This window comes from Leuciscus leuciscus (genome assembly GCF_965113295.1).
Source record: "Leuciscus leuciscus genome assembly, chromosome: 7".
NCBI classification, from domain to species: domain Eukaryota; kingdom Metazoa; phylum Chordata; class Actinopteri; order Cypriniformes; family Leuciscidae; genus Leuciscus; species Leuciscus leuciscus.
The window spans coordinates 9,699,132-9,712,844 of NC_138731.1; positions in this window are offsets into that span (position 1 = coordinate 9,699,132).

Below are 13,713 nucleotides of genomic sequence, written 5' to 3' on the forward strand. Positions count from 1 at the left end.
ACAGTTCTCTTTTAACAAGATTTTTGTAGTCGCTGTCGCGTTTGTCATATAGTTCTTTATTTCCGACACCAACGAGACCAGCAGCTCTACATTCATCTTGCCTTGCATCTTCCTCGTCATTTCTTCCCGGCAGTGTCTGTCTATGGGCAGTGTAGACGCTACTTGGCATATATCTTCTTCGCTGTTACGTATGTGTGCTCGGCAAGATCGTTTTGTGTTTGAGCGCCCCCAAGTTGTGTTTTATTGTAACTTCAGAAGCTCCAGACACGTGAGCAAAAGCGCCAATCTCATTGGTCGGATAGTTTTTGACGCGGCGCGTCAAAGCAAAAAAAAACGAAACCCGAAGCGTTTACGCGTGGCGTTTTTCGCGTCGGTGTGCACACTCACATTGGCGCCCTTTGTTTAGTCACGAGGCGTTAAACGTCGGCGAATATCGCGCGCGAAATTCGTCCCGGTGTGTACGGGCCTTTATGCTACTCTGAGCAATGCCTGCACTTTGTATTTTGATCACTTCTTGCATTGTTTTTGTCTCTTCATGATGACTCAATTAATTTAGTCCTAATTTGTAAGTTGCTTTGGATAAAAGCGTCTGCTAAATGACTAAATGAAAATGTAAATGCTTACAGTACAATGGTACGTTCAGTAATACTGTATGAAAACTGGAAAATGTTTTGTTGAAATGTTCAGTATTAACTGACTTGAGTAAATGGAAAGATATAAATATTTTCATTAGTCTGCACAATTGGTGTCATGTGGTGTTGGTGAATTTATTTCTACACTTTCTCTGTGTAAATGCTAAAAGTGTTTTAGGTTGAGCACAGGAGTGTTTACTGATTAAAACAGAATTAGATCATATGATGGTTGTGTTTATGTTATGACAACAAAATAAGGTTTTTATAGGACACTGTATAGTTTTGACAAAAGTGCTCCATTCTGCAAATGATCTGAGGTGTTGTGCTACTTTGGTGTAGTGTTGTGCTAAGTGTGTGAAGGGGTTTGAAAAACCGGGCCTTGTTTACAAGATTGTGCTTAAGCAATTGAAAAAAAACTGTAATGTTTTTGAAAGAAGTCTCTAATGCTCACCAAGGCTGATCAGAAATACAGTAAAAACAGTAATATTGTGAAATATTATTACCATTTATAATAGCTGTTTTGTATGTGAATGTATTGTAAAATGTAATTTATTCCTGTGATCAAATCTGAATTTTCAGCATCATTACTCAGTCTTCATTACAGTCTTCAGTCTCACATTATTCTCCAGAAATCATTCTAATATGATGATTTGATGCTCAAGAAACATTTCTGGTTATTATCAGTTGAAAGCAGTTGTGCTGTTTCATATTTCTTTTTTTTTTCTTTTTTTGGGAAACTGGTATTTTATTTTTCAGGATTATTTGATGAATAGAAAGTTCAAAAGAACAGCATTTATTTGAAATAGAATCGTTTGTAACATTATAAATGTCACTTCTGATCAATTTAACACATGCTTGCAAAATAAAAGTGTTACTGTAATTAAAAAACGTGCACTTTTTATGTATTTATGATATTTATTTAGCATGAATACTGTCATGTTCATTTTAATTGGATGTTAGATCTGTGAGTATATATTACTAAAATAAATATTCTATATTATTAAATAGACGTCCTATTACAGTAAGTAATCTGCTCCATTATGAAGCAACTATAGTCACTGTTCGTGTTGTTCTGTTTAAGTTTAATCTGAAGTAGTGAGAGATGTCCAGTTTGGTGCAGATTAAGCACGAGGCGGGCAGTGAACGGGCTGTGGGCAGTGAGCGGGCTGTGGGCAGTGAGCGGGCTGTGGGCAGTGTGCGGGCTGTGGGCAGTGTGCGGGCTGTGGGCAGTGAGCGGGCTGTGGGCAGTGTGCGGGCTGTGGGCAGTGAGCGGGCTGTGGGCAGTGTGCGGGCTGTGGGCAGTGTGCGGGCTGTGGGCAGTGTGCGGGCTGTGGGCAGTGAGCGGGCTGTGGGCAGTGTGCGGGCTGTGGGCAGTGAGCGGGCTGTGGGCAGTGTGCGGGCTGTGGGCAGTGTGCGGGCTGTGGGCAGTGTGCGGGCTGTGGGCAGTGAACGGGCTGTGGGCAGTGAACGGGCTGTGGGCAGTGTGCGGGCTGTGGGCAGTGTGCGGGCTGTGGGCAGTGAACGGGCTGTGGGCAGTGAACGGGCTGTGGGCAGTGTGCGGGCTGTGGGCAGTGTGCGGGCTGTGGGCAGTGTGCGGGCTGTGGGCAGTGAGCGGGCTGTGGGCAGTGAACGGGCTGTGGGCAGTGAACGGGCTGTGGGCAGTGTGCGGGCTGTGGGCAGTGTGCGGGCTGTGGGCAGTGTGCGGGCTGTGGGCAGTGTGCGGGCTGTGGGCAGTGAGCGGGCTGTGGGCAGTGTGCGGGCTGTGGGCAGTGTGCGGGCTGTGGGCAGTGTGCGGGCTGTGGGCAGTGAACGGGCTGTGGGCAGTGAACGGGCTGTGGGCAGTGAGCGGGCTGTGGGCAGTGTGCGGGCTGTGGGCAGTGTGCGGGCTGTGGGCAGTGTGCGGGCTGTGGGCAGTGAACGGGCTGTGGGCAGTGAACGGGCTGTGGGCAGTGAGCGGGCTGTGGGCAGTGTGCGGGCTGTGGGCAGTGTGCGGGCTGTGGGCAGTGTGCGGGCTGTGGGCAGTGAGCGGGCTGTGGGCAGTGTGCGGGCTGTGGGCAGTGTGCGGGCTGTGGGCAGTGTGCGGGCTGTGGGCAGTGAGCGGGCTGTGGGCAGTGTGCGGGCTGTGGGCAGTGAACGGGCTGTGGGCAGTGTGCGGGCTGTGGGCAGTGTGCGGGCTGTGGGCAGTGTGCGGGCTGTGGGCAGTGAGCGGGCTGTGGGCAGTGTGCGGGCTGTGGGCAGTGTGCGGGCTGTGGGCAGTGTGCGGGCTGTGGGCAGTGAGCGGGCTGTGGGCAGTGTGCGGGCTGTGGGCAGTGTGCGGGCTGTGGGCTGTGTGCGGGCGGACCATCTGAGGCCCAGATTACATTCAAGAGACACATATTTTTCAGAGCTCATGTTGCATGAACCTATTATGGTCTCTGCAGCCCCGCAAACAGAGCAACAACAGCGGGCAGAATTACATTCATCCTGATAGAGGACAGCAGACACACACACACGCACGGCCCAGTTACACACATCCCAGCCTGTGTGTGTTTGCTTGTATGAGTCCCTGGGGAGGACAGTTAGTCCAGAACTACTACACTGGCACATTTTCTCCAGCATGCATTATCCACACAGACAAACAAGAGCAGCTGAATGTGTGTGTGTGTGTGTGTGTGTGTGTGTGTGTGTGTGTGTGTGTGTGTGTGTGTGTGTGTGTGTGTGTGTGTGTGTGTGTGTGTGTGTGTTTGCAAAGCCTCCATGTATAAACTCTCGGAGTTAAGTGCAAAGATGCAGCAGGGTTTTATCTGTCTGATCGCGAGTCTAAACGCCACACTGACACCATAATTACATGATTTATATCATTGTGCGATTCTAAGACAGGCACGGCACCTCTCTTCTGCTGATTCATGAGGAACGCACTCAAGTGGTTTTTGAGGGCCACATCAAAGGAATTACCTTGATTCATACGCTTCATGTTTGTTTAAATAAATGCATGGTGATCAATCTTAAGGCCTTGCCTAAAGTTTGTTTGGCTCCAGACAGACTGAGGGACGGAGTCAGATCTCATCTCACAACAGAACTCGGTCCACTGGGTCTTCGGCTAAGAAAAGACCCAGAAACAGCTCGCTTCACCTGAGTGTATGTGCAACTACTTTGTTTTCCGTTCTAAGAGCATACGACCTCAAACAGATCGCCAAACTCTGCCAGTTCCTCCAGGGGCCGGCAAAATAGGTGTGCAAACTAAAAATAAATGTGTTACCGTGCAGCGGCAGTCGGTTTAGTCACTGAGGAGGCTTTTTTTTATCCTCCAGCTGTACTCAGGCGGGTTTTGCCTCATGGTTTGGAGGCATACATTAATTATCACGCTCACAGGAACTGCCCTGCCTCACTGCTGACTTACTGCCCTTCACTGCCTCCACTCTGAGGGGGTTTTAAAGCTGTCATTTAATACAGTTCGGGCGGTTAGGCCTGGAGACGGGGCTGATGCTGCGTATGCAAATTGAAAGATACCTTCTGAGTGTCGAAATGAAAAGGAGGCGATTCATTAATCACTGAGGTGTGTGAAATCACAGTGTGTGAAAGTGATTTTTAGTATGAAGGAATTCTGGGATCGCGCCGGTCCCATGGTGGTGTGTGACTGCATGTGTGTGTGTGTGTTTGCTGGGGGCTGCTCGCTTCGATGACAGTATCTCTTAGTATCTGGACACAGCGCCACCATTGCCACCGATAATATTTGTTTATCTCAGGCGTTCTTGAGATGCTGCTTGGCTCTCCTGCGAGTGTTGACGCAGCAGTCATACACACTCACTGTTGTCCTCCATCTAACCCATCTCACTCGCTTACAGGAGCTGACCCGCTCTTATACACCGCTCATGTTCACTTTGTGTCACTGAATTACAACACTATTGTCTTTACTTATAGCTGAATTGAACTCATTTCATAATTGATGAACTTTACACAGTTATTGAACTGAACTGAATGAACACTGAACAATGACAAGCAGAATTTGAATTGGTCTCAGATTTGATGAAGTTTGCATAATTGATCGTTATTTTCCTGTTTATTTCTGTGAAGCTGCTTTGTAACAGTCTATAAAGTGCTATATTACTAAAGGTGACTTGACTTGGTCCTATATAGAACCTTATTTATTCATTTTTCACCCCTCTATCGTCCAGCTCAGTTCAGTTCTCATATAATGGTGTCAATGCAGGCAGATCAATAACATTTTTGATTTTTAAGTGTCCCCAACTAAGCAAGCAGAAAGCCAAAGTTGACAATGGCAACAGTGTCAAGGAACTCAAACTCCATCAGGTGACAGAATGGAGAAAAAACCATGGGAGAAACCAGGCCAACAAGCGAACAGTGTATGATTATGATAATGGCTTCATTGGACACACTGGTCTGGATGCGGCCCGGATCCGGCTGACTACATCATGTGTTGTGCTTGTGTCTAGGTGCAGGTCCACCATCTGATCTGGATACGGCCCGGATATGGCTGAATATATCATGCTTTGTGGTCGTGTCTAGGCGCAGGTCCTTCATCTGATCTGGATATGGCCCGGATCCGGCTGACTACATCATGTGTTGTGGTCGTGCCATAGTCATAAAAAAAAAAATATATATAAAAACACGGGATAGCTTTAATGTTTTTTTGCCTGGGCATGCTTATGCACAAACCCATGTGATAATTGCAAACTCTAACAATATATGTGTCACAGTTGTGTTCTGTATAGTTTGTTTTCATTGGACCTGTCTTCATGTCACGTGTCTTCTTCACTGTTATTATTAGCGTCTAGTTAATCATCATCATCATCATCATCCACATCACCTGTGTTCAGTTAATCAGTGTTCATCTGTGTTAGTATTTAAGTTCCTTCAGTTCAGTTGTCTGTTGTATTTAGTGTGTGATTATCCTGCCTGTCTGTACCTGTTGGAAACTCGCTCAATATCTGGACCATGTGTTATGGTTGAGCGGCTCAGCTTTCACTGTATGTGAGGCTGAATATGACATCGCCGCTCAACCACAGTCACCAGCCTCTGTCACCACCCGTCCAGAGTCTCGTCCCGTCAGGACCGCCCGGTCAGAGCCTCGTACCGCTGAGACCACCCTTCCAGAGTCTCGTCATGTCGAGATCACCCTTCCTAAGTCCCCTGTTCCTGTCCTTGTCCAGAGTCCTGAGGAAACTAACCTAACTGACTTTGAAACCGAACCTGATTTTCTTCACGTCATGTCTACCGAGCCTGAGAATCTTCACGTCATGCCTGATCTTCATGCGAGCCCGCCGAGCCAGAGACTGTTCACGTCATGCCCGCCGAGCCAGAGACTGTTCACGTCAGTCCTGCCGAGCCTGAGCTTCACGTCAGTCCTACCGAACCCGAATCTTCCGTACCCACCCAGCCTCCCTCTCCCACCTCCTCCCCTCTACCACCTCTCAACCCTTCTTCCACCACTGCCTGTAAGCCCTTCAGCTCCTCCTACCACCTTCAGGGAGGTGGAGTCGCCGTGGGTCTGCCGGCCTACAGCTCCTGCCTGATCGATGGATCCCTGGTCTCCACCTCCAACCTCCACAACCCGAACCCCACCTCAGCCCAACAGTCCATTAACGTCCCCTTGGCTCCTACCTCCCTCAGCTCCACAGTGGCCCATCTGGTCACCAGTTCCACCAGGCTCCCTCGTCCCCCCGGATCCACCTTGGTCGCTCGTCGACCTTCCCTCACCTCTGGACTGCACTCCTCTGGCTACGCCTTGCCCCTTCGTCCCCATGGCTCTATCGGACTCCTCTCTCCTTTCAGTTCCTCCTTGGTCCTCACTCCCTCTGTCTCCACCGTGCCCATCTGTGTCCCCGCCTGCACCTCAGTCGCCAGAGCCGGCGGCCCCGCCATGTCCCGCCGGATCCTCTGCGTCGCCGGGACGTGTCAGCTCTCCAGCTCCACCCTGGTCTCCACTCCCACCTGCTTCGCCCCCGTCAGTCGGCCCCCTGGAGTCGTCAGCCCTGCCTCCTCCATGGCTCCTCCCTCCGTTGGCTCTGCCCTGGCTGCCTGCACAGCCTGCTCCGCCCCCGGCCACCTGCACTGTCTGCTCCACCCTGGTCCCTCCTGCCTTCAGTCTGCCCTCACCTGCTCTTCGTCCTCCTCCTGAGTCCTGAGTAATGTCACAGTTGTGTTCTGTTTAGTTTGTTTTCATTGGACTTGTCTGCCTGTCTTCATGTCAGGTGTCTTCACTGTTTTTATTAGTTCAGTTGTATCACCTGTGTCTAGTTAATCATCATCATCATCATCATCATCCACATCACCTGTGTTCAGTTAATCAGTGTTCATCTGTGTTAGTATTTAAGTTCCTTCAGTTCAGTCAGTCTTTGTCCGTTATCTGTTGTATTTAGTGTGTGATTATCCTGCCTGTCTGTACCTGTTGGAAATTCTATTTAGTAAAAGTTTGTATCGGAGCCTTTTGCCTTCGCCTTCTGCCTGCACCACACCCTGACAATATGGAGCATAAATTCAATATCTGTCACTTGCTTGGTGGAGAAGAGGAGAACTGAACAATTACAATTCTAGAGAAAGAAAAAGGATATGATTGGTAGGAAAGCAGATACAATTTTGAAAGCTTGAACCAAACTTACAATGTGAAGGTAAAAATTTGTAGAAATATATCAAGTACCTGTTGAGAGTGTGTCTGTTGGAACTCCAAGAAGAATGAGGTGACTTTGAAAGGTGTTTTTTTTTACACAAAGAACAATTTCAGCATTAAAGGACCATATGGTTCTAAATAGAACTATTACTATGTGTAAAGAACCTTTAAAGAGCCATTTTTTTTAGAGCGGAAATGGAACGTTCGCTGAGTACATTAACTTTGTCTCTTTACTCAAGGCCAATGGGACTTTGCAAATATTCATAACAAGCAATTGTTTGCAAACGTCCAGCAGTGTTTCACCCCTCCCCGTGCTGCAAAATCATCCAATCAGAAGGTACTCAGTGTATCATTTCACACTCTACTGCACAGCTCAAATGAGCAGGGGCAGACGAGGAGACTGACTTCAGCCGGCCAAACGAAACTAAAACAAATCCTGCATATCAGACATGCTCCAGTGCATGTATGATTCATCTGGCTGGGTAAACTGTTTTTCTTTTTAGGTGTTTGCAGAATGCCTCCAAGTGCTCGCTGTTATTGTGTGTTGCTCCATGCACCCCGGCTCATGTGCCACTGAGATTGTTTCCAACTGGAAAATTATATCAAACCAAACAACAACACCTGAAACCATATGAAATGAAATTAATCGAGTTACTGATTTGGAAACTCGAGCCATATGTGGAAATGAACTACAGCAGGATTTGCAGGTAGCACTTGAGAGTGTGTGAAGCAGAGAAGCATTTATCTTATTCTAATTACAGATTCAAATGAAACATTATTTAGTAACAGACTTTGTTTCTTTTAATTTGTATGTAGTTTCTTCTCATTTTGTTTTTGTATGAAAACTGTCACAAACAATAACTGTAACAGCAGTAAACAGTGGTCTTTAGTATAAGAAATGACATCCACACAGCTTAAATACACAAGTCAAACTAATCAGAGAAATGAACAACAGTTGCACATGATAATCAAATCAATGAGAAACCATAGAAACAAACTCAAACACAAGAAACAGATACAGACACAGATAATCCCTTACACATGGCAATTCATAACTTTTTTAGGTTTGGGTGATTTTGTATGGCTCTTTAAAAAGAAAGAGCAAAACAACAACGTGGTAAAGGAGCATTGAGGTATGTGACGTCTCAAGTGATGCTACTCGAAACATTGGTCTTGTCAGAAAAATATTACCATGTCATTTCTTATACTAATGAATAATATACTTATACTAATGACATGGTAATATTTGTCTGACAAGACCAATGTTTCGAGTAGCATCACTTGAGACGTCACATACCTCAATGTTCCTTTACCACGTTGTTGTTTTGCTCTTTCTTTTTAAAGAGCCATACAAAATCACCCAAACCTAAAAAAGTTATGAATTGCCATGTGTAAGGGATTATCTGTGTCTGTGTCTGTTTCTTGTGTTTGAGTTTGTTTCTATGGTTTCTCATTGATTTGATTATCATGTGCAACTGTTGTTCATTTCTTTGATTCGTTTGACTTGTGTATTTAAGCTGTGTTTCTTTTCTCATCACATTATACACGGTTGTTCTGTTCATGTTTTCAAGTCAAGAATATTTCCAAGCACTTTGTTTTGAGTTCCTTGTTAATAAACATTACATCTGTCATCTGTGATTAGATCTTGCTTTTGTCATTTTTATTTGTAACTGACACCATGAGAGTGTGTTGTCATGACTGACCATACACACTTTAAAAACACTAGTTTACTAAGTAATTCTCCTGGATCCACAAAAATACATGAAATGGGAGATGGCATTGCCCTACATTTGCCAGTGATAATACACTACACTACACACACTACGATAGAGCTGTATGTATTTGGTCTATATTTAGAGACCAAGCTGTAATGAGCAACCGTTTATACAAGCTGAATGTGCACTGAAGGTGCGGCACCAATTGTGATAGTCAGTGTTCCTATTTTTAGGGGTTCAAGCATGAAATGCTGAAACCCTATTGTAATTGTAAGGATTTGTAAAACGCATCGTGCAGGACAAACCGTAAGGCCTAGAGACGTGAAACCTGGCCAGATGGTAGGCCTCAATTTGGGGACAACCTATCAGAGTATGACCCCGATTGGCCCATAGGTGGCGCTACAGCAACCAAAAGTTCAAAATTGCTCATAACTCTTAGACCGTTTGTCCCAGGATCAAGTGTCTTATATCGTTGGAATCCTTGGCCCAAGGCGGACAAAATGGCTATCTCCGATTTGGATGTAGGCAGGGAAAATTTTCTGCTATGTCGAATTTTGTCCAAAACCTACTTTTGCGAACTAGTCCCTGGTTTTTCGCCCGATCGGAACCAAACCAGTCTAGGACAATTCTCTGGACTCTCTAGATCAATAATTATCGAAAAAAAGTTGAACTTTGGCATTTGGGTGGCTGTAACAGGGTCATTTAGAAAAGGGGTGTGTCAAAATACACTCAAAAGCCTATAAATCCCAAAGGGAAACTCAGAACTTCACAAAAATTGATGAGCATATGTGTCAGAACATGGTGAGGAAGCATGCAGAGTTTCATGGAGATCGGACCATAGGTGGCGCTATAACTGGCAAAAAGCCTTCATTCTTATTAGGGGTTCAAGCATGAAATGCTGAAACCCTATTGTAATTGTAAGGATTTGTAAAATGCATCGTGCAGGACAAACCGTAAGGCCTAGAGACGTGAAACCTGGCCAGATGGTAGGCCTCAATTTGGGGACAACCTATCAGAGTATGACCCCGATTGGCCCATAGGTGGCGCTACAGCAACCAAAAGTTCAAAATTGCTCATAACTCTTAGACCGTTTGTCCCAGGATCAAGTGTCTTATATCGTTGGAATCCTTGGCCCAAGGTGGACAAAATGGCTATCTCCGATTTGGATGTAGGCAGGGAAAATTTTCTGCTATGTCGAATTTTGTCCAAAACCTACTTTTGCGAACTAGTCCCTGGTTTTTCGCCCGATCGGAACCAAACCAGTCTAGGACAATTCTCTGGACTCTCTAGATCAATAATTATCGAAAAAAAGTTGAACTTTGGCATTTGGGTGGCTGTAACAGGGTCATTTAGAAAAGGGGCGTGTCAAAATACACTCAAAAGCCTATAAATCCCAAAGGGAAACTCAGAACTTCACAAAAATTGATGAGCATATGTGTCAGAACATGGTGAGGAAGCATGCAGAGTTTCATGGAGATCGGACCATAGGTGGCGCTATAACTGGCAAAAAGCCTTCATTCTTATTAGGGGTTCAAGCATGAAATGCTGAAACCCTATTGTAATTGTAAGGATTTGTAAAACGCATCGTGCAGGACAAACCGTAAGGCCTAGAGACGTGAAACCTGGCCAGATGGTAGGCCTCAATTTGGGGACAACCTATCAGAGTATGACCCCGATTGGCCCATAGGTGGCGCTACAGCAACCAAAAGTTCAAAATTGCTCATAACTCTTAGACCGTTTGTCCCAGGATCAAGTGTCTTATATCGTTGGAATCCTTGGCCCAAGGCGGACAAAATGGCTATCTCCGATTTGCTCGCCCTTCGGGCGCCAATTTCGAGTAAATTGCATTTTTTTTAAAAACCTATTTTTTCGAACTTCTCCTAGGTTTTTGGCCCGATCGGAACCAAACCACTGCAAGAATATTCTCTGGAGTCTGACAATCAATAATCATCCAAAAAATTCAAAATTTTAATTAACGGTCGATAAGGGGAACCAAAATATTTGATGGCACCAGGGCCACTTTTACTAAAACGGTTATAAATTGTGAACGGAAAGAGATTTTTTTGCTAAACTTGGCATACATCTTCCTGAGCCCAATGTGAGATCACTAGAAAAAAAATCGCAACAATTGGTCACTTGGTGGCACTATAAAACGGTTATAACTTGTGAACGGAAAGAGATATTTTCGCAAAACTTGGGACACATGTTCATGAGCTCATTCTGAGGTCACGTGAAAAAAAATCACGGCAATTGGCCACTTGGTGGCGCTATAAAATGGTTATAACTTGTGAGTGGAAAGAGATATTTTCGCTAAACTTGGGACACATGTTCATAAGCTCAATCTGAGTTGTCATGAAAAAAATCGTGACAATTGGCCACTTGGTGGCGCTATAACAGTGAAAAAATCATGAAAATAGCTATAAGCGCACCCAACCGTTAGTCTACTGAAAATTGGCACACAGTGTCTTTGTTCAGGGTGCCATGATAGTCTATGAGAACATTGGTGTATCTCAAAAAACTCAGTATACGTCATTGGCACAATGCCTTGAAGGAGCCTTAGAAGTTTCAAGCCTGTGTTTTTTTCACAGGAGTGACCTCCTAAGACTCCTGAATCCTTGCCGAGTCCAACAATACCAAACATGCCAGGTTTCGCCTTATGGTTTTTGTAAGTGTCATTTAGAACAGTGGTTCTCAATTCCAGTCCTCGGGACCCACTGATCTGCACATTTTGTATGTCTCCCTTATTTAACACACCTGAATCAGATCATCAGCTCGTTAGGAGAGACTCCATGAACTGATTTGAGTGTGTCAGATAAGAGAGACATACAAAATGTGCAGAGCAGCGGGTCCCGAGGACTGGAGTTGAGAACCACTGATTTAGAGCTTTAAAAATTTGTGGTTATCTTCAAAGCCATTAGTCCGATCGAGACAACAACAAAAAAACTAAGGAAATTTGAAAACATAGGTAAATAGCTAAACAATAACGCCAAAATGTTAAAATTATGATAGGAACTGACAAAAAAATGAATTAAATCCAATCAATTTCACCCATGGATCATTTTGATGCTCTCACATGTTTGAAACGAACAATGATGGATTGTGATGAAATTTGTTTTGAATTGGGACTGGCGAATCCCCGTCCATACTGTCAATGACCGTTTGCAAAGACCCGCCCACTTTAGTTACTGTTGCTATGTCTGACAAGCAACGCCACTCTCACACCACACCAAGTGCTTTCCTGTAGCTCAGTGGTAAGAGCATTGCGTTAACAACGCAAGGATGTGGGTTCGATCCCAGGGGATTGCACATACCTATGTATAAATGTATAGGATAATGCAATGTAAGTTGCTTTGGATAAAAGCGTCTGCCAAATGCATAAATGTAAATGTAAGTTCTCACGCAGTGAAAAATACATTGCGGATCAGAGAGGAGACTGCGCGCTGACAGACAAGTACTTTTGAAATGAAACAAAGTCTCACCTTTCAAATGTAGTCATTTTTTAGAGACATTTAAACAATAAATACCGTTTTGTGACTCTTTAATGTGTCTGACAGATCGCTGTAGACTCAAGGCTCAGTTAAAGCTGCTTGTGAACTGATCATCTCTTCCTTCTAGTTAATTTATAGCATTAAAATAAACATGAATGAACATAAAAGGAATGTTGTTTTAAAGTGCTAAGACGTCAGTACACTTTGTTTTTCAAATTTAAATCCTCCAATGTTAATCTACTAACTCTCCTGACTGCTTTGTTGGACAAAATGGCGGATTATGATTAGTCAGGATCGCCTGTCAATCAAACTCCCTGCGAAGGGTCAATTGAGAATGCCCGTGCACACAATCCTGATCTAATCGACAACTTTGCAGTTGCACATAGGAAAGCCCGGAAAATCCTGCTTATAATGTAAGAGAGCATCTTTTTTATGTATTTGGACCTAGGCCTAATAATGTGTTATGGTGCGCTGTCACCAGTGTTTTTTTTTTTGTTTTTTAGCGTAGCGTAGGCTACTCCTGATTTTGTTAGTCATCTCATCTCTTATATGCTGTGTATGATCATGGTAGCCTACTCGCGGACATTGCGTCATCAATGTCATCAATTGCGTCATCAAGGGGCCCGCCTTGATAATCCTACTTAAGGGCCCGGTGTTGGCTCGTTATGCCACTGAATATAATTGTCTAAACTCCTTATCAAAATTACATATTTACAACAAATTTGACACATATATATGGGCACACTTTGAATACTACTAATAAAAGTGGTAGAGATCAGGCAAGACTGTAAGAAGACTCAGGCAAAAAGGTGCTATAACTGTCAAAACGCTTTAAAACCATATATGTCCTATGGTAAACTGCCTGTATTGGCTGTAAATTGTCTTTTCCATATATTATGTCAGTGGTTACATGCATGCTAAATAAAACTTAATAGCTTTTGATGCTTTTTTGCTTTAAGGCCTTAAAGGCCTTAATTGCTTGAACCCCGATAAATGCTGCTTGCAGCTTTAATTATTATTATTATTGAAAGTCTATGGCAGCCCATAGAACTGCTTGTGGGAAAGATATGAAATTTGGCACAAAGATAGAGGACAGTCTGAACTGTCACCATATCAAATTTGGAGTCTCTATCTCAAACCCTCTAGCGCCACCTACTGTCCAAAGTTCCACTCACATTTATTTTGAATTGTAAAGGGTAAGAAAAAAAATTGCTCATTGTTGCACTTTGTCTGATGTTCTCAGTCATGCTGGCATGACTTATTGTGCCTTC